Genomic DNA, 27,056 nt, shown 5'->3' on the forward strand with positions numbered 1-27,056 from the left:
TTTGATTTATTCCACCACTGTTTGGACATCATATAGACATAATTTTTAAAATATTTGTCTTTCATTATTAGATATACATCCCATTTCCTATCCCTTCAGATTCTGAAAAGAAAAAAAAGTAACAAAACAAACTATTGGATACAAAATCCTAGACTTCTTACTACTTCATTACTATGAGCCATTTTTCAATTCCTGCAGAGAGAACCCTGTTAGGAACAGCTGGAAGGAACCAACTGCCAATCCTCAACTGGCACAGAAATTTCTGGAACTCCTTACTCCAACATTCTGTCCTGTTGAAGAATAATCATCGAAAATATCTTACCTATTTCTTAAATATCTGCAAAGATAAAAGATTCTTCAGTTTTAAGACAAATATCAACTTTTTTTTTGCTCCATTCAGAGGAATATTGCTTTGCATAATTGATGCCACCATTTATACTGGTACCAAATTCTCAATATTGCAACCACAAGTAAAACTATCAATAGTTGGGCAGGCAGCAACCAAATATAGCAAATATTCTTCCTTCATGTGAATGCTTATTGGCAAGAGCCAAGACCAGAGGAAGACATCAAGATATTACTCTAATACTATGCAGCAGTTAAACAAAGAAGCTCTTTAAAAAGAGAGGAATGGACACTGATCCTTCACTCTAATTCATCTAATAAACATTAAAAGTAAAGGCAGTGGGGCAGCTGGGTGGCTCAGTGAATTGAGAGCCAGGCCTAGAAATGAGAGGTCCTGGGTTCAAATCTGTTATCAGATACTTCCTAGCTGTGTGTTCCTAGGCAAGTCATTTGACCCCCATTACCTTGCCCTTACCACTCTTCTGCTTTGAACCAATACATAGTATTGGTTCTAAGACAGAAGGTAAGGACTTAAAAGGGTAAAAAAAAAAAGCAAAGGCAGCTTTTTAAGCCTTTCCATCTATTATAAGTCATATAAATACTATATACAGATAAAAGGACTAAGATTTAGTCTGTTGTTTTCATGTTGATCATTTTTGTGCTTTTATCATATGCTTCATGGTTGCTACAAAATCAATCTTCTTCCAAGTGGTAATATGTTATTTTCCTTTCCTATCCTAGGAAAAAGGAAAGAAGTACCCACTCTCACAATGGACATATTGTAGACTCATAAGTGTGTGGGGGGAAGCAAAACCTCAACAATCAGATTAAGACTTCAGATGTGAGCCCACATTCACACCTTTGTCACTAAGTTCAAGATGCAATTGTAGATGCCATGCAACATGAAGGTTTATTAAATTTGTTTCACAAACATAAGATTGTTTCAAATACCTTTAGTTCAATTTAGGTCAGGAAGCCTAGCTGATATTACAGGAAATGAACCTTAGAACAATGTTTCTCAGTTACTATGTGCCAGGTTTGTTTTATGTCCCCTTCTTGTATCATTGCAGATTCTCATTTGATGGCATGATCTTACTATGTGCTGGTTTATATATGTTCTCCCATCCAGAGGTTATTGGTTGACTACATAGTCAAATCCAATCATCTCATTGTTATCATAAAAATTTATTGAACATCCATAGGAATAAATGGAGCTATACTAAATGCAATAAGAGTTTAGAACAAGTAGAGACATTGTACGTGTTTTCAAGGAGACAGTCAATTGGGAAGAGTAAAAGCAAATTCATTTGCATGTAAGAAATTAGTCCTCATACATATAAACTACTGTAGTTGGAAATCTTGGTGCTTGACACTTGAAGACTTCCTGGGAAAAAAAGAAACTAACATGAAGTCTTATCCTTTATCAGTTTTTAAAATGTGTAGAAGAGAACTCAGAGAAGTTCAAAAGGAAGTACGAAAAAGCAGGGCAGTTTTGAAAGTAATGTGTAGGATTTGTGGTAGTCTTTTTTTTTTTTGTTAGAGCAAGAGGTATAAAATGGAAATTCACAATTTTATATAGAATTCCATTTTTTCTTTCTGCTGTGTGCATGAAAATGTGCATTTCGTTACTAAGATTTTTGAAAAATGAAAAACCACTAGTCTTAAAGAACAATTGCATGATGGCAAATGGGAGGTAGCTAATAACTTGATAGCTTCAATAACGTAATAAAATCTAGGGAAATCTATGCATAGGGATGGCAAGTTCATTTTCTTAGGAACAACAGAGCAGGAAGAAGTGTATCAGAAGATGAGAATTATTTGATTTCCAAAGGTTAGCTAATAGATGAATTTTCATCAGAAAATAGAATTTAATCCAGAACAGGGCTCCTTAACCTGGTGTCCATGAACTTTAAAAAATATTTTTATATTTCATTATAATTCATTTCTTTTATTATCCTATATATCCTTTATCTCACCACTTGTGTTTTACAGTGATTGGAAGTGCTGGACATGGAGTTGGGATGACTTGTTTTCAAATGCTGCATCAGACTCCTATTAGCTGTATGATCTTAGGTAAGTCATTTGACCTCTATCTGCCTCAGTGTCCTTAACTATAAAATGGGTATCATAATACCCATCTCACATAGTTGTTAGGAGGAGCAAATGAAATACTATATGGAAAGTGTTTTGTAAACTTCAAAGTGCAGTATAAATGCTATCATTCATTTGTTTAATGCTTTTAATAATTATTCTGAAAAAGGGTCTATAGGTTTCACCAAACTTCCAAAGGGGTCTGTGATATATTTTTTAAAAAAGCTAAGAATCCTGGATCTAGGAAATGACAGAAATTCATTCCAGGATTTTAAGGAGGAAATTGATGTTGTCAAATCAGTGTGCTTAGAGTTAATTTTGACAAAGATGCATATGAACAATTAGAAGAAGGTATAGGAAATAAAATAAGAACTGATAAATGGGATAAAAACATATAGACCAAATATAAAGTTACTAGGATTATGCAAGTGATTTGATGAGAAACAGAAGTCAATTAAAGATCCAAGGAATATTGTGCAAGGGGTAAGGGGGATAATAGAATTTTTTGACTGAATAAATTTAAGATATTAAAACTAAACTGAGGAAGAATAATGATATTAAAAGTAATTTCAGAGAAATGAGGATGAGGATAGGGAAAATTTTTACGTAAAGATCTTATAGGCTATCTTTCATATGCTCAGGTAATGTGACCCACAGATATTTTGGTGTCTGAGAGGCTGCTGAACTATTAATTACTCAATTTGGGAAGCTCAGTTCTAATTCCAGCTATGTTAATCACTATTTGTAAAACTTCTGTAAGTCATTTGATATCTCCAGGCCTTGATCTCTTCATCTATAAAATAAGAGGCTTGGATTTGTTTATTTTTAAGGTATCTTCCTTCTCTAATCCTATGACTCAGTTTTAGTGACTTAGAATGAATTATACTTAGGGAAAGTCACCAAATGGACAAACATCATGTATTGAATTATCTTATTCTTAAGAAAGAACACTCAGTAGCAAAACAAAGGAACATTTAATATCTAAATTTAATGGTAAAAACAAATGCCTTTGTATGCTTTGTGAAATACTGACTTTCCTTTCATGATCATGGAAGCTTAACTCATTTAGCTATTCAAGATTTGTTATCATAAATGTCATACCTAGAAAAAAAACAATATGACCCAATCCCCCCATTTAACAGATGTGGAAATTGAGAAGCAAAAAGATGAAATTATTTGCTTATGGTCATATAGCTATTAAGCGGTGATCTGAACTCAAATTCATAAACTCCTTTAAATGCCTTTAAATTCCATGACCTTATCGCTCACTATACCATTATGTTTAAGGACATCACTTAGAGTGCCTGGCATATAATAGGCAATTAATAAATGCTTGCTGACTTGAAGGGGAACTTTTGTAATTTCTGAATTCATGATATTGAAATTTGTTTGAACTTTGTCATCCACTCTAACCTTCTTCCAATCTCAGAAAAAGAGGCAAATCTCTTTGCTGAGGCTAACCACTACTAATTTCTGTACCATACCCTAGAAATCTTCATCCTGGAAGATAGTGCAGCCCTGGAACTCACACTTCTGAAGTCCTCTCTTCCTCTGGGGCTCTCACAGAACCTCCATTTCAGGAAGGTGCCCAGGCCAGCTATCTCTTCATTTCCTACCAGGCTGCCTGCCCTCTTCTGGACCTTCCCATCCCAAGCCTGATCCCTTCTCCTTCCTTCCCTCCTTTTCAGCTTCTTTTTATGTGTTGTCTTCCTCAGTAGAATGTAAGCATCTTAAGGGCAGGTGCTGTCTTCTTGTTTATATTTGTTTTCCCAGCCCTGATCACAGTGTCTGACATATAGTAAGTGCTTAATAAAGGCTTGTTGATTAACTGATCTCATCCTGGCAAGTCTTATTGAGAATGGGTGCATTAGCCCTGCCATCACCAACACCAACTGGCAACCAACTGTCTCCAACAGGCAGGGAATCTCAAGAGCCCCAGGGATCATCAATCCTGCTTTCAGTCTAGTCCCTACGTACATTAGCAAAAGGAACAACCTTTGTGAAGATTCAACCTAAAAATTACCTCTGCAGGTGCCCAATATTTAGAATAGTGACTTGAGCTTAGTACCATGGTCTATGTTCTTCTTACATCTCTTAAGTCCCAGAACCTCAGATGGCACTCACACCCTAGAGGCGGTCCCTGATTCTTAACATTTTTTTCTTGGTTCTTTTTCTACAGGTCTGACTTTCCCTTATGTCTCCTTTGCAGTGCCTTTATCCAGGTCACAGTCATCAACTCTAGGAATTCCCCAGAAGTCTGTCCTGAGCTCTCTTCTCCCTTAATATCTCATTTGGTGATCTCATCAGCTCCCATGGATTCCATTTCCTCTCTGCAGATGATTCTCAGATCTCTTTATCTAGCCCTTGCCTCTCTCCTAACCTTGTGTCTTGTATCCCCAGCTACTTATTGGACATTTTTAATTTGACGTCCCATATACATCTCAAACTTGGCATGTCTAAATCAGAACTTGTTCTATTTCTCCCCCAAAGCCCACTTCATTCTAAAATTCAATAATTCAATAGAATTACTATCAGGGAAGTACTCTCATCTTAGCCACCCAGACTCACAACCTCAATGCCATCCTGGATTCCTTACCCTACACCCCCACCTCCATATATTCAATCTCTTGCCAACTCTTGTCATTGCTGCCTTTCTAACATCTTCTAAGACATCTCTTCACACAAGCACTGCCCTGCTGAAGACTCTCAGCATCTCTCACCTGGACTACTACAATAGCCTTCTAATTGGTCTCTCAGAGGCAGGGTCAATAAACATTTAAGTTCCAGGCTCTGCCCTAACTGCTAGGGATACAGAGAAATTAATAAGTCAATTTCTGTCCTCCTGGAAAGGTAACACAAAGTAAAAGTGGAGGGAAGGGTACCCTGAATAGGGTCATGATGACGTCTTGCAGCTAGAATGCAAAATGATCCAAGAAGGCATGAGTTCCAAAGTTAATTTCATCTTATGGGATGATGAGTGTCTGGAGATCATAAAGTTCAGGACAGCAGGATGGGCAATTAGGAGGTGAATGAACTGGATGCCCCTCAGATGGTGGAGGATCTGGAAGCTGCTCTCTGAAATCCACCCTCCATCTGTTCCAACTTGAGTGGCTCTTATTACCTCTAGGATCAAATATTAAAAATCCTCTGTTTGACTTTTAAAACCCTTCACAATCAGGTCCCTTGCTATCTTTTCAGGTTTCTTATACTTTAGCTTCCTCCATGCCATTTTTGCTGTTGCTTACACAAGACTCCATTTTCTGACTCCATAACTTTTAAAATTAATGTTTAACATTTGCTTTTTTAAATTAAGTTCAAAATTCTCTCCCTGTAGCCCCTTCCTGACCCATTGAGAAGACAAGTGATATGATACATGTGAAGTCATGTAAGAAATGTCTATATTAACCATATTTTTAAAAGAAAAGAAAAATAATGTGGAAAAAATGCTTCAGTCTCCACTCAGAGTTCATCAGTTCTCTCTCTGGAGGTGGATAACATTTTTCATCATGAATCCTTTGGATTTGTCATAAATCATTATATTGTAATATTAGGTAGCCTAGTATCTCATAGTTGATCGTCCTGGTATTGCTGTTACTGTGTACAATGCTCTCCACTTCACTTTGCATCAATTCATATACATCTTCCCAGGTTTTTCTAAACCCATCCTCTTCATTATTTCTTGTAGCACAGTAGAATTCCACCACAATTATATACCACAACTTGTTTAGCCATTCCCCAATTGATGGATATTCTTTCAACTTACAGCTCTTTGCCAACACAAAAATATAACTATAAATATTTTTGTACATATAAGTCCTTTTCCCTTTTATTTTGTCTTTTTGGAATAAGGTCTAGTAGTCATATCACTGAGTCAAAGGATATGCACTGTTTTATAGCCCTTTGAGCAGTTCAGATAGTCCTCCAGAATGACTGGATCAGTTCACAACTCCACTAAAAGTGTATTAGTGTCCCTATTTTTCTACATCACCTCTAGCATTGGTCATTTTCCTTTTCTGTCAAATTAATCTGACAGAAGTGAAGTGGCACCTCAGAGTTATTTTAAATTATATTTTTCTAATTATTGATTATTTAGAACATTTTAATAAGACTATTGATAGCTTTGATTTCATCTTCTAAAAACTACCTGACCATTTATCAATTGGGAAATGGCTCTTATTTCTGTAAATTTGGCACTAATCCTTATATATTTGAGAAATGAAGCCTCTATCAGAGAAACTTGTTGTGAAATTTCCTCCTCCCACCCCCCATTTTCTGCATGTAAAAATTTGTTAATTTCATGTCATCAGAATTATTCATTTTATCTTCTGTGATCCTATCTCTTATTTGGTCATAAAATCCTCCCCTTTCCATACATCTGATAGGCAACTTGTTCTATACTCCACTGATTGGCTTATTATGTCACTAGTTATGTCTAAAATATATACCCATACTTCTTGGTATAGATCTTAAGATGTTGATCTAAGTTTAGATTTTGCCAGACTCTTTTTCAGTTTCCTCAGCAGTTTTTGTTGAATAGTGAGCTCTTGTCCCAAAAGCTTGGATCTTTGGGTTTATCAAACACTAGATTATTATGGTCATTTGCAACTGTTCATTGTGTATCTAATTTATTCCACTGATACACCACTCAGTGTCTTGGCCAGTACCAGATTGTCTTGATGATGACCACTTTGTAATGGATTATTTAGAGCATTTGTATAAGACTACTGACAGCTTTGATTTCATCTTCTGAAAACTGCCTGCTCATTTATCAATTGGGAAATTCTCTCCATACCTTTCCACTGACTGTCCCTCATGCTTAGAATGCTTTCCCTCCTCACTTCACCTGAGGACAGTTCAGTCGACCCTTTTAAAGCGGTTTCTGCTCCCTGCTCCCCTAATAGCCAGCATTTATTGATGTAGTTTTATACAGATGTTTCATCTTCACCCAGTTAAGGGATATAGGTGCTATTATTATCTCCATTTTACAGGTAAAGAAACTGAGGCATACAGAGGTTGTGACTTCCATCTAGTAAGTGTCTGGGGCCCAGTGTGAACTCAGGATTTGCTTATTCCAGGCAGGTAGAGGGCTATATCCACTGCTCTGATGAGCTGCCTGCCCAAGGGCCTTTCCTTTGAGGTGACATTTTATTCAGATACATATCTTGTATTTCCTACTCTTGTTAGCTATACATATAGAAGAAGAGACTGAAGGAATTAGAACTAGTAATGAGGAATAATCTATCACTCTTTGTAGATAATGTGATGGTATACTTAGAGAACCAACCAAAAAATTAATCAAAATAAATGACAACTTGAACAGAATTACGGGATATAAAATAACCCCCATAAATGATGAGCATTTCTTTATCCTACCAATAGAAGATTTCTTGCTTGTTTTCTATGTTCCCTTTCATTAGAGCATGAGCCCTCTGGAAACAGAGACTGAGTTTTTTGCCTTTCTTTGCATCCTCTGCTCTTAGCACAGTGTCTGGCACAGAGTATTTTTTTAAACAAACAATTGTTATTGCTATTGTTGAACAGAATATTGCACAATGCATTTTGCTTTCCCATTTACATCAACTATGGAGGGTGTTAGGGTTTTTTTTTACTTACGGTGCACAGGTTTACACTTCATTTCAGTGTACTGAGGACTAGCTAAAGTAATTCAGATGCCCTAGAAAATTAGGGTGTGGTTCTTCTGGGAATGACAACTCACCTTCCCAGTCACATTGAAACAACCAGAAGTGAGGTACAGGTACAGTAGCCATGTTTTCTAAGTCAAGTTACAATATATAGTAAAACAAACAAATATATAAATACATATATATGTACATATATATTCCTTTTTCAAAGCCTTTTTTCCTAAAATAAAAATTGTTCCAGAAAATCTGGGGTATATAGTCACTATAAATGAGTATAGCCTAAGTCGTCTTTTTCCCCCCTTTTTTCTCTTACCTTCTCACTCCCTTTTCAGGAGACAAGGATAATGGTAAACTTGAAGCAAGACTATCCAGAGAGGTAAATTCAAAGTGAAGGGGTTCTGTGTTCCTCTCTGGAAATAGCAACACAAAGTCTTCATTCATTCAAAAACATTTATCAAAGAACTTCAGTGAAGGCACTGTGCTAGACTTGGGCAATGGGTGTAAAGACAAAAAGTCTCTGCCCTCAAAAATTCAGAAGCTTTTTGAAGAGCATCATAGTTTTCTATGAACTTTTTTTTGGTAATGAGGTGAAAGCCTGAGGCAGCTCACAGAGAGAGACCTTCTTGCAAGTATAAGGCATTTCTTTTTGAAAGTATACTGGAAGTAGCTTACAGTTATCAATTATAATGTCAAATATTCTAGGTTTGTCTTCAATGGCACATCCCAAAGACAGGATTATAGAAAGATATGTGATATTTCAGATATCAAAATATAATCAAATATGGGCATACCCTAAAAGTCCATGAAGCTTTTATACTTAAAGTCCCCATAGTTTCCTCCCACAATTATATATTATATTTTATTATAATATATTATTGTATATTATATTATGTATTACAATTATATGTAAACTAAACCTGTTACAAACTTAATTCACAAAAAGTATCCTTATATAATGAACATACTTCTGGAAAAATAATTTACCTAGTCTTAAAACCTTAGTCTTAGTGACCTTAGCAGAAGTTCACAGCCTTTGAGTTTCCTAGAATTTCCCAGAAGATGAGTGGAATATTTAACAATAACATCTGTATTTCCTGTTTTAATTGGAGCATGGTTGCATAAAATAGATTTCATTTTAAAAGTACTATTATGCAACTTGTCTTCACCATTTTCATAACTAAGAATGGGTCAGGCTGCTGTCAACACTTAGAAGGAATCACAATGTGGCATCACATTGTGGAAATCTGGTAAACTCCTATAGGAAAGCAAGGGTTCTCTATTGTATACTGAAAAAATGTAAAGCTAGAATTAGATGAATTAACATAGGATAAGAAGCAATGGAGTTTAGTAGATAGAGAGCTGGTCTTGGAGTAAGGAAAATTTGGGTTCATGTGTGGCCTCTGACAAATAATGGTGGTCTGACCATGCAGGCCAGCTTACCTTATTCGCTAGGTAACGGTCTAACAAAATAAGTTGTAATGAAGAAGCCAACCTTCATTGAGAGAGGAAATTACCTTATGTAGGAGTTCCCTATGTCAGCAAAATCATAGGTCCAGTACTTATTCCCATCCCCTAATATAGTAATATGAGTCTTTTTCTGAAGTTGGAATCCTGTGAAAAATATCAAAGCTTGGGAAAGCCAACAGCAATTATTTAATCATATGGAGTCTGAACTATAGAGGAAGACTACATATCTGTTTTTAGGTGTAGAGATATCAAAATTCCTCCTGAAAGAATCATTAAGTTCAATAGTACCTTCTTCAGACTGAACCCCTTATATCATTCCTAAGTTCCATTAGAGATAAGGAGTTTGAATACTTCTTGGGTTTCAAAGATAGTAATTCCAAACAGTAATTGGTTTTGTTACATCCCAGAGTGACTCCAGTTACCTTTAGAGGTTTCATCTAATTCACAAAACAAAACTGATTAAAATTTTATTGTTAAATATACATGCTACATTTTACTATAGATCTCTTCTGATGCTTGATCATGTTATGGCATTGGCCTTGGATTCTCAAAGGTTTGGTCAACAGAGGGTAAACTCTAATGAATCTTACTAAGTTGGAATGATGTATAAGGATCAATCCAAAGATGGAGTATTATCTATCTGGCTAGCTTAACTAAGTTCAGAGAGGCTCACTACCAAGTTAGCCACAAGGTGATGATTTTTTTTTTGCCCATAACAATTCTATAAGAAAATAAGAGTTGTCTGAAAGAACTGATGTGAATGCCTGGGGAAGTCAATAACCAAATAAAAATTTTTAAAAGATGTGTATAGGAAGAGGAAACAAAGGAAGGAAACAAAAGCTAAATATAGGAATGTGTTACTGTTCTTTATATAATCAGAATACCACAAGAAATTAAGAATATAGCCTGAGAGTAGTACATACTTATAATCTCTGCTATTGGGGAGGCTGAAGCTGATGAATCACTTGAGTTCAAGAGTTCTGAGCTGCAGCAGGGTAAGGCCAATCTGCTGTTTTCCCTAAGCCTGACACCAATATGGCAAGTGCCTAGTGGAGAGGAAGGAGACAAGCACCAGGAAGACCTGCCCAATTTGGAAACAAATTAGTCTCCATGTTGATTACCAGTAGGATAAAGCCCATGAGTAATTGCTGAATATCCAGACTGGGAGGAATATGGAGGAAAGGAAGGAAGGAAGGAAGGAAGGAAGAGAAGGAAGGAAGGAAGGAAGGAAGGGAGGAAGGAAGGAAGGAAGGAAGGAAGGAAGGAAGGAAGGAAGGAAGGAAGGAAGGAAGGAAGGAAGGAAGGAAGGAAGGAAGGAAGGAAGGAAGGAAGGAAGGAAGGAAGGAAGGAAGGAAGGAAGGAAAGCAGAAGTCTTGACTTTCAACAATATCTCTCATCTTTGTCCCTTTTTTCTCTACTCACATGAACACTCCCCTAGGTCAGGCCCTTATTACCTGCTGCCCTATTGCAATAACCTCTTAATTGGTCTCTCTGCCTCAAATATCTCCTCTCTCAAATTATTATACCACACAACTTTCAAACCGATGTTCCTAAATATAGGCTCTACCATGTGACTCTTCTGCTCAATTAACTCAAGTGGTTTTCTTTTACTTCTAGAATCAAATTTTAACTCTTTTATTTGGCATTTAAATCTTTTAATAGCTTGACTTTAATTTACCTTTTCAGGATTATTATATAGTATTCCTTTCCCCTTTTTTCTAGCCAAACTGACTTTACTATTGTTCACATAAAATATTGCATGTCCCATTCATATTCCCAAGGGCCTAACATAATATCATGTATAGAGTAGGCAAGAAATACATACTAATTGGCTGGGTTAAGTGAAGGCTTTTTTTGTTTGTATTTTAGTGTGTAAAGATCTGGGTTTATTTATAGTCAGCAGGGATGTGGTAAATAGGTAAAGAAGAGGGGGAAGAAAATAAATATTAAGTACCTACTATGTGCCAAGCACAGTACTAAACTCTATAAACTCAGTTGATCATTATAATAATCCCTTGAGAGAGCTGCTATTATGATCCCCAACTTACAGATAAGGAAACTGAGGCAGAGAGTTTAAATAACTTGACCGGGGTCTTGTAACTAGCAGTTGTCTGAAGCTAGATTTGAACTCAGATCTTTCTGACTCTAGGTCTAGTGCTCTATCCACTGCTCCCCCTAGTTAACTCAGATAAGGAGAGATAAATTATGTTATGACTGTTAAATTTAATATATATTTTATATACCTATGTATTATACATGGCTTTATATGAACAGGTTTTTATATTAATATAAATTATATATTAAAGCATAACAAATTCTTAGCATCCTATAAAATCCTTTTTATATATTGAAATTTTTATTGGCTGATAATTGTTATATTTATGATAAAGGGTGAAAAAAGAAAAATTTGAAAAAATCAAGGAGAGATGATCAAACAGGAAAGTTGTCAAAGGAATTGGGAGAGAATGAGTCAGAGGCATAAGTATAGAAGGTGATTGGGAAGAAGAGCCACTTCTTCCTAGACTAGAGGAAAAGAAAAGAGAATGATCAAGATGTTAATGGGATTTGAAGCATATAACTGGAAAAGGGAGAGATTATGACAGAAAACTTCAATTTTTTCTTCAGTTAAATATGATGCAGATCCTTTGCTGAGAGAAAAAGAAGGAAAGGTGGTATAAATAACTTAAAGATCCATCTCTTGTTTGGAATGTACTTCATGAGGAGTAAGTTAGAGACCTTAAGAAGGAACCCAAAAAGTATGCCCAAGATTACAAAGGCTTGGTAACAAGATCTATAGGAGCACAGATTCTATTTTCCTCACTGTCACCCATTGAAGATAAAAAATTCAGGAGTGAAAAATTAATTTAGGAAATTAACAAATTAGAGCAGGTAACAAGGAATAAAAGCATTATAAAAATAATGTCTGGAGTGTTAGAACTCATGACAAGTCAAGGTTATTGGCAAAACTGAGGACAACAAAAAGAATCAGGCTTTAAAAGCTAAACTGGAGGAAAAGGAAGGAGGATTAAAAAAAGAAGAAGGAATGGGAGCTCTGCTTGTAGTGAATAGAACAATGTGGGAGCAGAGCTCAAGAGACAGATTAGTTCTGAATATATAAATCTGGTTATCTGTGTAGAAATGATAGCAGAACTGATGGGAGCTGATTACCAAGAAGAGAGTAGAGAACTGGAGAACATGATTGCTGAGCTAGAGTTGGTAATATTAGAAAGGCTGTAGGAAATGGAAGAGACTGGAGAAGATACTCAACTTTTTCAAAATGGGAAGAGAACAATCTGCAAACTACAGTTTAGTGGAACTTGGAGCTTGACTTAAAATTCTGAAATTTTCTAGAAAAGATCATTACATAAAGGGTTGGTTTAATCTAGAAAGGAAAGCAATGACTACAAAGAGCCAGCATGACTTACTTCATCAGGAACTGCTAATGCCAAATTGATATTTCTTTCTTATTTTTCAATAGGGTTACAAACCTGATAGAAGAATGCTGTGGACATAGTTTATATGAGTTTTAGAAAAGCATTTGATAAAATCTCTTGGGCAGTTCTTGTAGAAAACAGAAAGATTGGGAAAAGACAACAATATAATTAGATGAATTCAGAATTACATCAATAGTCAGACTCAAAAAGTCATCATTACTGATTTAATGTCAACTTGAAGGTCAGCAGTAGAATGGCTAATGGATCTGTACTGAAATGTGTATTGTTTGACATGCTTATTATGCTCTTCAAATTTGAAAATTATACAAACCTAGAAGAGATTGCTAATATATTTAATGACAGTGTCAGGGCCCAAAATGATTTAGATACGCCAGACTAAAATATTGGGCTGAATAATATGATGAATAAGATGAATATTTGAGAGAGATAAATATAATCTTAAATGGGTTCAGAAAATCAAATTCACAAATATAGGTTTGAGAGGTGTGGTTAAATAGCATATTTGTCTGAAAATACCTGAGGGGGTTAGTGCACTGCCAAGTAAATATAGGTACACAGTGTGATGTGGCAGCAAAGTAAGCTCATGTGACTGCACTTCATTAAGAGAAGCATAGCTTAGGCAAAATGAATGATAGTTTCTTTGTATTATGCCCTAGTAAGACTACATTTGGAGTACTGTATCCAGTTCTGGGGCCTACAATTTATAAACCACAATGATAAAGTGGAAAGCATCCAGAGAAGGGCAACTAGGATGATGAATGCCTTGAGTTTATGCCATATGAGTATCAGTTGAAAGAACTGGGCATTTTCACCATAGAAAAGAGAAGACTCAGTGGGAACAGAATAGCTGTATTCAAGTAGTTGATGGATTGCCATGGGAATAGGGAATACATTTATTGTTTGGTCCCAGAGTTTTGAACAAGTCTAAGGCCAATAAAATTGCAAAGAGGTATATTTCTATCTGATATCAGGAAAAACAGTTTAACAATTAAGAGCATCTTTTCATGATGGGCCCCAGCCATGCTAGTTTTGCCTCTGGTTCAACTCTAGACCACCACCTTACCCACAATTTTGCCCCCTAGGGTACCCTCTCCTCCCTTTACCATTGCCTAGCTTTTTTATGTGTGGTCTTCCCTGTTGGGAACATAAGCTCCTTGAGAATAGGGACTACTTGTTTGCTTGTACTTGTATTCCCAGTGCTTAGCACAGTGTCTGACACATAGTAAGAGTTTAATAAATTATCTGTCTCTGTTTCTGTCTCCATTGGTCTGTTTCTGTGTCTGTGTTTCTATCTCTGTCTTTCTGCCTTTGTTTGTCTGTTCTGGCCTGCTTCATTAGAGAGTTTCAATTAGAATCTGACAACATATTGTTAGATCTGATATATTGGAATTCCTTTCAAATATGGATTGGCCACTGAGGTACCTTCTATTTCTCAAATTCTGTGGCTCTAGGGGTATGCGATCAGGGTCAAATAAAGAGATTGACAAACAGCAACAAGAGTCCATTTAATAATGGATAACAAATTTAGAGTGCACATCACATGATCATGTCACTTTAGCTACAGAACTGAGAAGTCAGAGGGTAGACATAATCTAGGGTTTGTTTTAAAAAGAGTAGAGATGAGATAGGCAAATGAAGCAAGGGAGTAAAGGACAAAGGGAACACACATTGATTAGATCACAGATTCATTTGAGTATTTAAATTGAGTGAAATTGCTCCCAAAAGACTAAACGTCACCATTCTAAACACCCTATTATCTCCAATAGATATTTCTTCAACTGTGTGGTTCCCCCTTCTAATCACATTCTCATCCATGCCTTATTAGATGACCGTAACCAAAAAACTAGTAGCCAGCCATTGAGTAATAAGAAGTACTTTCTCTGAACACCATATTTAAAAGTAGAAAGTCTACTGTTCTCCCCAAGTTCTCTTCCTGGATCCATTATTTCATTATTGAGCAAATAAAATGACCTCTCTTTGCCTTGTTTTTTTTCTCGATAATTTCAGTCATATTTCCTGACATGACCTCACATATCCAGAAAGCTGTTCATGATACATCAAACTCTTTCAAGAAAGATAATATATAAATGCAAATACTATATAGTGTAAAGATCTCTGGACTAAAAGCCTAGAAATTAATCTAGTTCCAGTTCTGTTGCTTGTGTAAGTGACATAGCTTCTTTGGATCTTAATTTCTTCAATTTTCAAATAAAGGAAGAAAGAAACAAACATTTAGTAAGTGCCTGCTATGTGCCGGACACTGTCCTAAACACTTTACAAAGATATTCTCACTTAAACCTCACAATAATTCTGGGAGGTAGTTGCTATTATTTATCCCCACTTTACGGCAAAGGAATCTGAGACAAACAGCAGTTACCAGGGTCACACAGCTGGTAAGCATCTGAGGCTAAATTTGAATTCAGGGCTTTCTGATTCCAGGCCCAGTATTCTATTCACTCTACCATCATTGATCTCTAACAAGCTTTACAATTCTAACTTTTGTTCCTTTTGATATCCCTAGAACTTAGCACAGTGCCTTGGCACATAGTAGGTACTTCATTAATGCTGAACGATTGAATGATTGACTGAGGAAGGGATAAGAGATGAGAAGAACAAGTTCTCTCCTGCTAGACCCTATGCTGCGCCCAAACGTAAAATGATGGAAAGTCATCCAGCATGTTGAATGAATCCTCTGTGGAAGTGCTTGATCCTAGCCCAAAGGCTGAGAAGTGATTGGAAGTGCTATAAAAGAACACTGACCTGCACATCATAATAAGGCATCAGTAGGTTGCCATCTGTACCACATTAATGAGATCACAGATCCATTGAAGTATTGAAGTATTCTATATTCATTTATTTTTTGTTGTTTCCAGGTAAAAAGAAATGAAGGCATGATAGAGAGTGTTTATTATGGCAGTAGAAAGGGGAGTGCTTATGTGAAGGATTTTTTAAGGAAAATGGACAGGTCTTAGAAACTGGTTATGGGCAGTAAGGAAGAGGTAAAGAATCAAGGATGAGTCGATGAATATTACATTTATCTGCAATATAGTTGTTGTTTAGTTGTATCCAACTCTTTGTGACCCCATGAACCATGCTCTCCATGGAGTTTTCTTGGCAAAGATACTGAAATAATTTGCCATTTCATTCTGCAGTAGATTAAGGCAAATAGAGGTTAAATGACTTGCCCTGAGTCACATAGCTAGTACATGTCTAAGGCCAGATTTTAACTCAGATCTTCCTGATTCCAGTCCCAGTGTTCCATCCATTGAACCACCTTGCTGTCCTCTGGAACAGAGAGACCACATGAAAAAGTAGCATGTGACATGGCTGGGAAATAAGCATAGAACCAATTCAATAGGCAATAGGTAGCCACTGAAATTTTTTGAGGAGAAAGATAGGAGATATATAAACTGCAATTCCTATATTCATGGTTCTGATGAAGATGCCTTCTTTCTAAAATTAACTTCTTTCTAAAGCCAGTCCCACCTCTTCTTGTCTTCCTCAGTAGGTTGGCCCTACTATAATCCTTTCTCACCCTCTAATCTTAAATTTTTCCCTTTCTGTTGGTTCCACTGCTTCTACAAACATACCTAAGCCCTCTAAAATCCTTACCATCTCCTAAAGCTATTGTTTTATATGTTTCCTCCCTTTCTCAGCCAGACTTCTGGGAGAAAGGGGTTTACATTTCTTGCTTCTACTCTTTCTCTTTTTCTAAACCTTCTGCAATATGACTTATTTTATCATTCAACTACACCTGCCCCTTTTTTTTGTTTTTGTCTGTTTTATCTGTTCCCTTTATTTTCTTTTCATTCTCCACCATAGCTTAATTCTATTTTATTATGAGATTCATATTCTCTCTCTTTTCCATTTAGATAGTGAAGAAAAGTGTTAGATGTTCTTACTCTTGAACCCCTGAGTGCTAAGGAAAATCATGCTGATTACATGGAGATGATAATTAAATCCATGGGAACCAATGAGCTCACCAAGCATATATATATATATATATATATATATATATATATATATATATATATAGTATAGAAGAGGAAAAGAAGAAAACCCAGGACAGTCTTGGGGGAATATTTATTCACAACCAGAGGGTGTGATCTGGATGAAGATTCAGAAAAAAAAGACTGAAAAAGAGCAGAGGCAAATAGAAAGAGAACGAGGAGAGAGCAGGGTCATGAAAATTTAGAGAAGAAAGTTCAAGTAGAAGAATGCAAGTATGAAAGGTTACAAAAAGGTCAAGAAGACTGAAGATTGAGAAAAGTTCATTAGATTTGGCAGAGCATTGATAAATTGGAAAGAGAGTTTTAGTTGAACCATGGGGTCAGAAGCTAGATTGTAGAGGGTTAAGAAAAGAGTGAAAGTAAAGGAAGAGGACACTGTTATAGTAGTGAGCCCTCTCAAGTTAGCCGCAGAATGGAGGAGAGAAATGAGATGATAGCAAAGAGGGACAGATGAAGGCTTTGTTTTGAGGAGGAGAGAGTCATGGGCATGTTTGCTGGAAGGAGGGAACCCAAGTAACCAGTACACAAGAAGAAACTGATAATGAAAAGGTAAGATGATAGAGGAAGCAATCTGCTAGAGAAGACAGGATGGAATGGGACCACTTATGTATACAGAGAGGTTAGCTCTGGATAAAGGTAAGGTTTGAAATATAGTTCAGATTGTGATAGAGGGTCCACAAGAGATGAAAAAGGGATTATTGTACATATTATACACAAGATCTCTAGCTCCTCCTAGGAATTCAGATGGCATTGCAATTATTCTATACCCCTTTCCCCCCGAGACTACCCCTCTCACTAATATCTTGTAGAAAAATCTTGTTTGGATGGCACTACGTGGTTCAGTGGATAGAGTGCCAGGCCTGGAGTTGGGAGGACCTGGATTCAAATATGACTTCAGACACCTCCTAGCTGTGTGACCCTGAGCATGTCATTTAACACCCATTGCCTTGCCCTTGCTGCTCTTCTGCCTTAGAATTGATACTAAGACAGAAGGTAAAGATTTAAGAAAGAAAAAAGAAAAATCATGTTTTCCTTTAGCTGGTCAGTGCCCATGAGACCTTTAAAATAAAAAGAAAATGTTTTACCTTAGTATCCATGTTGGTATAATAAATACCTATAAATAAATACCTGTAACAGGTAGCTAGTGACTCAGTATGGAGGGCTGGTCCAGAGCCAGGAAGACCTGAGTTCCAACTTGAACTCAGGCACTTGTTAGCTACACTACCCTGGGCAAGTCACTTAACCTCCATTTGCCTCAATTTCCTCAAATGCAAAATGAAGATAATAATATTACATACCTTAAGGGTTGTTGTGAGAGTCAGATGAGATAATATTTGTACGTAGAACCCTGCTAGCATATATTAAGTATTTTTAAACAACTATTGATTGAGTGATAATGGGTGTCTTCAAAGATATTTGTCTTTACATAGTTAGAAAGCAGGTGAAATTCTTTCCATGTTACATATGAGGGAGTGAAATTACCTGTGTCTTAAATAATTTGCCCAAGATCATAGAGGAAATATTTCAGATTCAGAAATGAAGCCAGTGTTCCCTGATGACTAATCAAGTGTCACATGTGACTGTTTCTTAAAAAACCTTATTCAGAGTATAAGACAGATGACTAAGAAGCACAAAGTGCTGGAGTTATTAGGAAATAAGATAAAGCTTGCAAAGAATGAGAGATTTTGCCTCTTATTTTATGTCCTTAAATGCATTGTTCTTTCATTCTGCTCTGCTTTCAATCTCATTATTTCAACTCATCAGCAAATGATTTTATATCTGATTGTTATTCATGTTGTAAAGATTAAAATTTGGGGGAACTGAGTGTTAGATGTTCTTACTCTTGAACCCCTGAGTGCTAAGGAAAATCATGCTGATTACATGGAGATGATAATTAAATCCATGGGAACCAATGAGCTCACCAAGTTGGATAGTATAGAAGAGGAAAAGAAGAGAACCCAGGACAGTCTTGGGGGAATATTTATCCACAACCAGAGGGTGTGATCTGGATGAAGATTCAGAAAAAAGAGACTGAAAAAGAGCAGAGGCAAATAGAAAGAGAACAAGGCGAGAGCAGGGTCATGAAAATTTAGAGAAGTGTCACCTATGAGCCACCCTTGGAATAGCAAAGGAGGATATTCGAGGACAATATGTTCTTCTCATTTGCAGGGACTAAAGCTTATGCCCGTCAATGAAGACAATCTATATTTGTATTGCTATTGACAAAAAAAGAATATGTATAAGAATAATTTCCAAGAAGTACCCTCTATCTAATAACCATATTTTAAATTTCCAAACAAAACTTACCTAGTAAGTACATTTAGAATTGCTTGAAACTCCTCCATCAAGACAGTAAATTTCAATAACTCAGTTCAAATACCACAGCAACCTGAAAAAACATTCTCTAGCATCCAAAGGTACCAGCTCAATGCAGTATTTAACCCAAGTTTCATTGCCTTTTAGGCCATATAAATCTGTACTTCTCTCTGCAGAGTGAAGAATCAGAAGAAATATTCTCAAATAGATAGCTTCAACGAAGGTGGGTAAAGAGTCATACTTCAAGGACAAAATAACCAACTTCATTCAGGTGAGGTTTATGCTAAATAGAACTAATCCTTTAACATAACAATATTTTCTGTAACAACTATCAGAAGGTATAAAAAGAAATGGAAAAATGTCTTTAAATGAATATTGGATAAAAGATTAGGCAAAAAGCTATCCTTCTATTAGATAGGGAAAGAAAACCAATGATAGACGATGCCGAAAGACAGATTTTTTTTTTTTTTATAAAACCCTTACCTTCCGTCTTGGAGTCAATACTGTGTATTGACTCCAAGACAGAAGAGTAGTAAGGGCTAGGCAATGGGGGTCAAGTGACTTGCCCAGGGTCACACAGCTGGGAAGTATTTGAGAGGAGTCAATACTGTGTATTGACTCCAAGACAGAAGAGTAGTAAGGGCTAGGCAATGGGGGTCAAGTGACTTGCCCAGGGTCACACAGCTGGGAAGTATTTGAGGTCAGATTTGAACCTAGGACCTCCCATCTCTAGGCCTGGCTCTCAATTCACTGAGCTATCCAGCTGCCCCTGACAGATTTTTTTTTTTTATTGAGATACTAATATACTGTAAGTGGAGTTGCAATCTGATCCAACCAATCTGCAGAGCAATTTGGAACCCTGCTCAAAGGACTCTAAAACTGGTGCTTATCCTTTGATTCATCAATGTCATTACCTGATCTGTATCCTAAAGAGAATTAAAAAAAGAAAAAGGACCTATTTGCACAAAAATATTTATTGCAGCTCTTTTTGTGGTAGCAAAGATTGGAAATTGAGAGGTTGTCCATCAATTGGGAAATGGATGAACAAATTGTAGTATATAATAGCTATGGAATACTATTGTGTTATAAAAAAATGACAAGCAGGATGATTTTGGAAAAATCTGGGAAGACATAAACTGATGTAAAGCGAAGTGAGTGGAACCAGAAGAACAGTGTACACAGTGACAACTATTTTTTGGCAAACTATGAATGGCCTACTTATTCTCATTAATACAGTAATCTAAGACAGTCCCAGACAATTCATGATGAAAAATGCCGTCTGCCCTCCAAAAAAAAACCCAATGGAATCTGATGCAGACTGAAACATACTATATTTCACTTTCTACTACTTTTTTTTTTGTTTGAGATTCCTTTCACAAAATGACTAATATGGAAAAATGTTTTACATGATTGTACATGTAAATATATATATCTGATTGCTTACTGTCTCAGGGAGGGGATAGGGGTAGGAGAGAGTGAGTACAGGAAGATGAGAGAGAATTTGGAACTCAAAACTTTAAAAAGGTGAATATTTTTAAATTGTTTTTACATATAATGGGAGAAAATGTTTTTTTTAAAAAAAAGGCAGGTTTTAAAAGTGTTATTTGAGCTCTATCCTTTTAAAAATCATAAGTTTAAAACTTGAACATGCAAAACAAATAGTAGAAGGGTAGAGAAAGCAAAGTATAGAAAATTTATTCAAAGATTATTTAAATTAAGGTCAATTGATTAAAATCTATAGACATTAATTGACATTTTAAGATTATAAAAGATTCTTACAAATACTATTTATTTTTGAGAACTCATAAAAGTTCCAGGGTTCAAAAGCTAGTTAATAGGCCAGATTGATGTCTACATTGTTAAGAGCCCAGGAGCACACATATATTGTAGGTGAAAGCAAGGTAGCAACTGATCAGAAACCAGAAAAACAATGAAAAATAAAGTTACGCAGAAACCTTGAAACGAAGCATCTTCTAATCCGGGAAACCTCAGATGTTTCTTACTCAGGTAGCAGCTGTTCTGAGGGCATGGCAGACTTGGGGTCTCCAGGTGAAAGCAGAATATGTGGTAAGGGCAGATCTTGACTGTTTGCCTGGCTTCTGACCAGGAATATATAACAGAGTTCCTGCTTCCTCCCCAAAGCCAAAGATCTTCAAAGCCGCACAACTCAGAATACAAGGGACCTGGAGATACAAAAGAGGTTATGCTAATTTTAGGAAGGACTCACTAACCCATCCCAGTGAAAGTCCCAGTGGAGGTGATCAGGATTTACCCTGGTCTTTTCTATCAATGCCTCCAGAGCTCTAAAAGAGTTCCTTCATTATAATCGATTTGGCCTGTTGAGATCTTATTGGATCCTTGACTCTGTGACCTATCATGTTAGCTGCCTCACCCAACTTTGTGTCATCCACAAATAAGATAAAGCATAATATCTTTGCCTTTATCCAAATCACTGATAAGAATGTTAAACAGTATAGGCCCAAGGGCAGATAGATCCCTGGGATACTCTTTGAGGGACCCTTCAAGTTGACTTTGGCTTGTTTACACTGCCAGTGAATTTGGGGGGTCTAGTAATTCAAATGCATTCCTTTGGACCATCATCTTGTTCCTTAGCACATCTCTCCTGCCTGTTTGCCAGTTTCTAAAAATTTACAAATGACATCTAAAATTCATTGGCCTGTTGGCACAAGAACTATCTACCCAGATGGTTTCCTGCCAGAAAAGTATACTTTTGATGTTCAGGTGGTTAAATACTGAAGCTGCATCATCTCTTCAGAGGGAACCTGGATGAACTTGTAAAAGACTCATATGGTCCTGCTCTCACAAGCACTCACAACATCAAAAGACCTTTAGCTCTTCCTATGGTTTCACATGGAATTATAATTTGTCCAAATCCCCTCTTCTCCAGATTGACCACCCCTCTCACCAATATCTTGTAGGAAATTCATTCTTTCCATTAGCTGGTCTGTGCCCATGAGACTTTTAAACTAATGAGAGAATGTTTTGCCTCAGTACTCATACTGGTACAGTAATTACCTAACAGCAGCTAGTGGCTCAGAGCTAGTATTAAGTCTAGAGTTGGGAAGACCTGAGTTCAAATTGGCCTCAGACACCTACTAACTGTGTGACCCTGGGTGAGTCACTTAAACCTCAATTTCCTCAACTATAAAATAAGGACAATAATAGTACCTATCTTTTTTAAAAAAAATTCATACCAGTTGCTTGTTGGCTGCAGGAGAGGGGTGGGAGGAGGGGAGGGAAAGAGAATGAATTGTGTAACCATGGAAAAATATCCAAAATTAATTAATTAAATACAATTTTTCAAATTAAAAAATCCTTACCTTCTGTCCTAGAATCAATACTAAATATCACTTCCAAGACAGAAGAGCAATAAGAAAAGCTGGGCAATTAAGGTTAAATGATTTACTCAGAGTCACACAGCTAAGAAATGTCTTAGCTTTATATATGAGTGTGTATATCTGTATAGATATGAATATGTGTGTATTTCTTTATATGGCCATATGGACATTATAAGCCATAATTATTTATCTGGTAAAAAAAAAAAAGCACAAATACACAGACTGTTAGAGCTGTTAGAGCTGGAAAAATCAGAAGTTCATAGATTTAAATATGAAAGGTACCTTTGGAGTCATCTAGTTCAAATTCCCTTATTGAACAGATGAGGAACCTGAGTCTCAGAGTAGTTAAGTCATGTAAGTAAGCATGATGGTATTGGGAGAAAAGCCCTTGACTGAGAGTCAGAGGAAATAGACCCTTTTTAAGTGAGCTCCTACTGAGTAGGAATTGTTTAAATTTTTTTTAGTATTTGTATTCTTTTTTTTAAATCCACCTTCCATCTTAGAATCGATACTGGGTATTGGTTCTAAGACAGAAGAGTGATAAGGGCTAGGCAATGGGGGTTAAGTGACTTGCACAGAGTTACATAGCTAGTAGTATTTGTATTATTAATATCTTACATACAATAATGATAAATGTCTATTGATTGCTTGCTTGATTGACCTGCATTCAAATCTTGGCTTTTGGGGAGCTTCCAGGTAAACATGGCGGCAGTCTAGACACAAGACTCATCCTCTCCTCAGCACCCACCGATATAGACTGCCTCAAAAGACCAAGAAAACCAAATTCATAAGAACAAAGGAACTCTACAGTTGGGTGCAGCATTGAAGGTACATGGGATTTGGGTATTTCCACACTTATAAGGGGGTGAAAAAGCTCCCACCAAAACTGCAAGCTGATCTACTTTCCCCTACCCCACCTACGGAGCCAGTGTCAGAGCCAGCGTGTGCCAGAATCAGTGAGCGAGGAGCACCTCTAGAGTGAGTAAGGTGCACCTCTAGGTCCTTGGGAGCTGACTAAGACCACCAAAGACCTACCCCTAAGAGCAGCTACACCTGAAATCCCAGCAGGCTGAAGAGTGCGGACCATGGGTGCTTGTGGGAAAATAGCACAGAGAAGGGCAGCAAACAGCAGAAGCTGCAGAGATTTGAGAGCTTGCCTCAGGCAAAATCCTTGCTCCTTAGCTCCATACACAGAGAGCCTGCCCATCTCACTCAGATTTCTGACTAAAAAGGGAAGGAAAAACCTCCACAGTGATGGCAAATTGTACCCAGGAGCAACAACCTCCCTCCAAGAAAAACAGGAAGAAGGGGTTGACCTTGGAAAATTTTTGTGGAGGAAAAACCCAGGCTACCGCAGAAATACAGGACAAAATTCAAATAAACTCAAAACCTTCCCAAAAAAATGGAAATTGTCCCCAAGCTCTCAAAGAATTTAAATAGAAGCTTATAAAAAAAGATGGAAGCCTTCTGGCAAGAAAAGTAGGAAATAGTTCAAAGAGAAAATAACAATTTAAAGGACAAGAACTCCCAATTGGAGAAATAGCTGGAAGCCACGAAAAGCAGGATAGACCAAACTGAAAAGGAAAATCAAAAGATTATAGCAGAAAATCAGTCCTTAAAGACCAGAATTAGGCAACTGGAAGACAATTATCTTGCAAAACAGCAAGAATTAATAAAGCAAAGTCAAAAGACTGACAACATAGAAGAAAGCATAAAATATCTCACTGACAAGATGACAGATCAGGAAAAAAGATCACGATGAGACAATTTGAGAATCATTGGTCCACCTGAAAAGCCAGAAATCTTGACATCAAACTACAAGAAATCATCCAAGAAAACTGCCCTGATATTCTTGAACAAGGGGGCAAAATAGACATTGAAAGAGTTCATAGAATACCCTCTACACTAAATGCTCAAAAGACAACTCCCAGGAATATAATTGCCAAATTCAAGAGCTTTAAAGCTAAGGAGAAAAATCTACAAGAAGCTAAAAAGAGACAGTTTAGATACCAAGGAGCACCAATCAGGATCACACAAGACCTGGCAACTTCCATACTAAAGGACTGCAAGGCTTGGAACATGATATTCAGAAAGGCAAGAGAACTTGGTCTTCAACCAAGAATCACCTATCCATCAAAACTGACTATATACTTCCAGGGAAAAGTATGGGCATTTAACAAAATAGAAGATTTCCAAGTATTTGTAAAGAAAAGACCAGAACTAAGTGGAAAGTTTGATATCCAAACACAAAGATCAAGAGAAACATGAAAAGGTAAATAAAAAAGAGAGGGGAAAGGAGGAATTTTTTTTTTATTCAAACATTCTTCTTTTAAGAGCTACAATTAGATCAAATTTTATATATATATATATATATATAATTTTTTTTCATATATGGGGGAAATGTTATTTGTAACTCTCAAATCTTGGCTTTTGGGGCAGCTGGGTAGCTCAGTGGATTGAGAGTCAGGCCCAGAGACAGGAGGTCCTGAGTTCAAATCTGGCCTCAGACAATGCCTAGCTGGGTAACCCTGGACAAGTCAAATAACCCCCATTGCCTAATTTAAAAAAAATATTGGCTTTGCCATCATTTCCTTTCTCTGTCTAATTGTATTATCTTCCTATCTATAATTTCTTCCCTAATTTCTACAAATATGCCAACATCAACCCATTCTTTAAAAAAAAAAAAACCTTAGCTTGATCATACCATACTAGCTAGCTATGTTCGAAATCTCATTTCCCTTTCTCAGCTAAAGTCCTTGATAAAGCTATCAATACTTGTGCTTCCACTTTGTTTTCTCTCTAAACCCTTGCAATCTGGCTTCCAACCACATCTTTTAACTCAACAAAGGTATTATTGGGGAAACCAGGCAAAATAGTAGAGTAGGAGGACACAGTAGAGACTAATTCCCCTCCCAACTATTCTACAAAGACCTAAAGAATGTGCCAGACCAAATCTTGATCAAAGGAAAAATCACATTGAGTCATCTTATTCTTGATATGCTCATAACAGAACTCATTATCTTTCCCTCCAAATCCTGCCCCCTCCACCTTCCTTATTGTTATTTGTTGTTGTTTTTCCTTTGCTTTCAGAGAAGACCAATGACATTACAGCATAATGGTTTGACTTGCAAGAGAATGGATTAAAGTGAGGTAGAGTTGCATGAAGTCATCAGTCCTCACTTTCCCTTCCAGAGCCACGGAAATCTAGTGGTAAAAATGGAAGTCAAGATGAATGACAAGGGATTCAATCTTGGTATCTTCAATATCTGACAGCACCTGCTTCAGCCTCCTTCATCGCAGTTGGAACTTCAGAGAGCAACACCATTCTCCCAGACCCTGAGCCTAGCAACCTAGGAATCCTATGTTCCTCATGGTCTCCACCCCATTCCTCCAAAGTCCAGGCCTTTGCTAAAACCTGTCCCTTTCACCTTTGAAGCATCTCATGATTATGCCCCTTTCTCTCCTCTGATGCTGCTCTCACTCTAGTACAGGCTTTCATGCCTCATGCCTGGACTGACACCAAATGGAAAATGGTAAGACCTTCCTAACTCCAGTCTTTCCCCAGTCCAGTTTACCCTCCATTCAGTCATTGACAAGATATAACTAAAGTGCTGATCTGATTATACTTATCCCCAACTCAATAAATTCCAATGGTTTCCTATTGCCTCCAGGACAAAATATGACATGCTCTGTTTGGCATTCAAAGCCCTTCATAACCCATTCCCCTCCTGCCTTCTCAGCTTTCTTGTACCTTACTCCTAATATATACTCTTTGATCCAATGGCTGGCTTCCTGACTCTTCCATGCATAAGACATTCCATTCCTTAGCTCTGGGCATTTTCTCTGTCCCTCATGCCAGGAATGCTGTCCCCTTTCTGGCTTTCTTTCAGTCCCAGCTAAAATTTTGCCTAGTGTAGGAAGCCCTCCCTAACTCCTCTTAATTCCTATGCCTTCCTGTTAATTATTTCCTCTTTCTCTTGTATAGAACTTTCTTTGTGCATTTTTGTTTGTATGTTGTATCCCCAATTTGATTGTAAGCTTTTTAAAGGCAGGGACTGGCTTTTGACTTTTTTTGTGTGTTCCCAGTGCTTAGCACAGTGCCTGGCAAATAGTAGGCACTTAATAAATGTTTATTGATAATCTCAGACAGGACAAAGCAAGAGATAAGCAAGAAAGGTACATTTTGCTGAAAGCTGCCCTACACCCAAGATGGTGAACCTATGGTACCTGTGCCAAAAAGGATACACAGAGCACTCTCTATTGTCACACATGCCACCCCTCCACCAGAGTTCATTACTAGAAAGGAAGAGGGACTCTGGGCAGAACTGCTCCTTTTCCCCTGTCCACAATATCTGATGACATTTTTTCATA

The 27,056-nt window shown here is 37.0% G+C and overlaps 1 long non-coding RNA gene across 1 annotated transcript; it reads left to right on the forward strand.

Annotated features, from left to right (window-relative positions):
• The first annotated feature begins 246 nt into the window (after positions 1-246).
• On the forward strand, positions 247-27,056 carry LOC103101079 (uncharacterized). The gene is made up of 4 exons (XR_008916138.1): positions 247-2,418; positions 19,503-19,597; positions 23,382-24,957; positions 25,776-27,056. It is a non-coding gene; the product is annotated as an uncharacterized LOC103101079 (long non-coding RNA).

The sequence above is a fragment of the Monodelphis domestica genome, chromosome 2 (assembly GCF_027887165.1).
Source record: "Monodelphis domestica isolate mMonDom1 chromosome 2, mMonDom1.pri, whole genome shotgun sequence".
In the NCBI taxonomy this organism is placed as follows: domain Eukaryota; kingdom Metazoa; phylum Chordata; class Mammalia; order Didelphimorphia; family Didelphidae; genus Monodelphis; species Monodelphis domestica.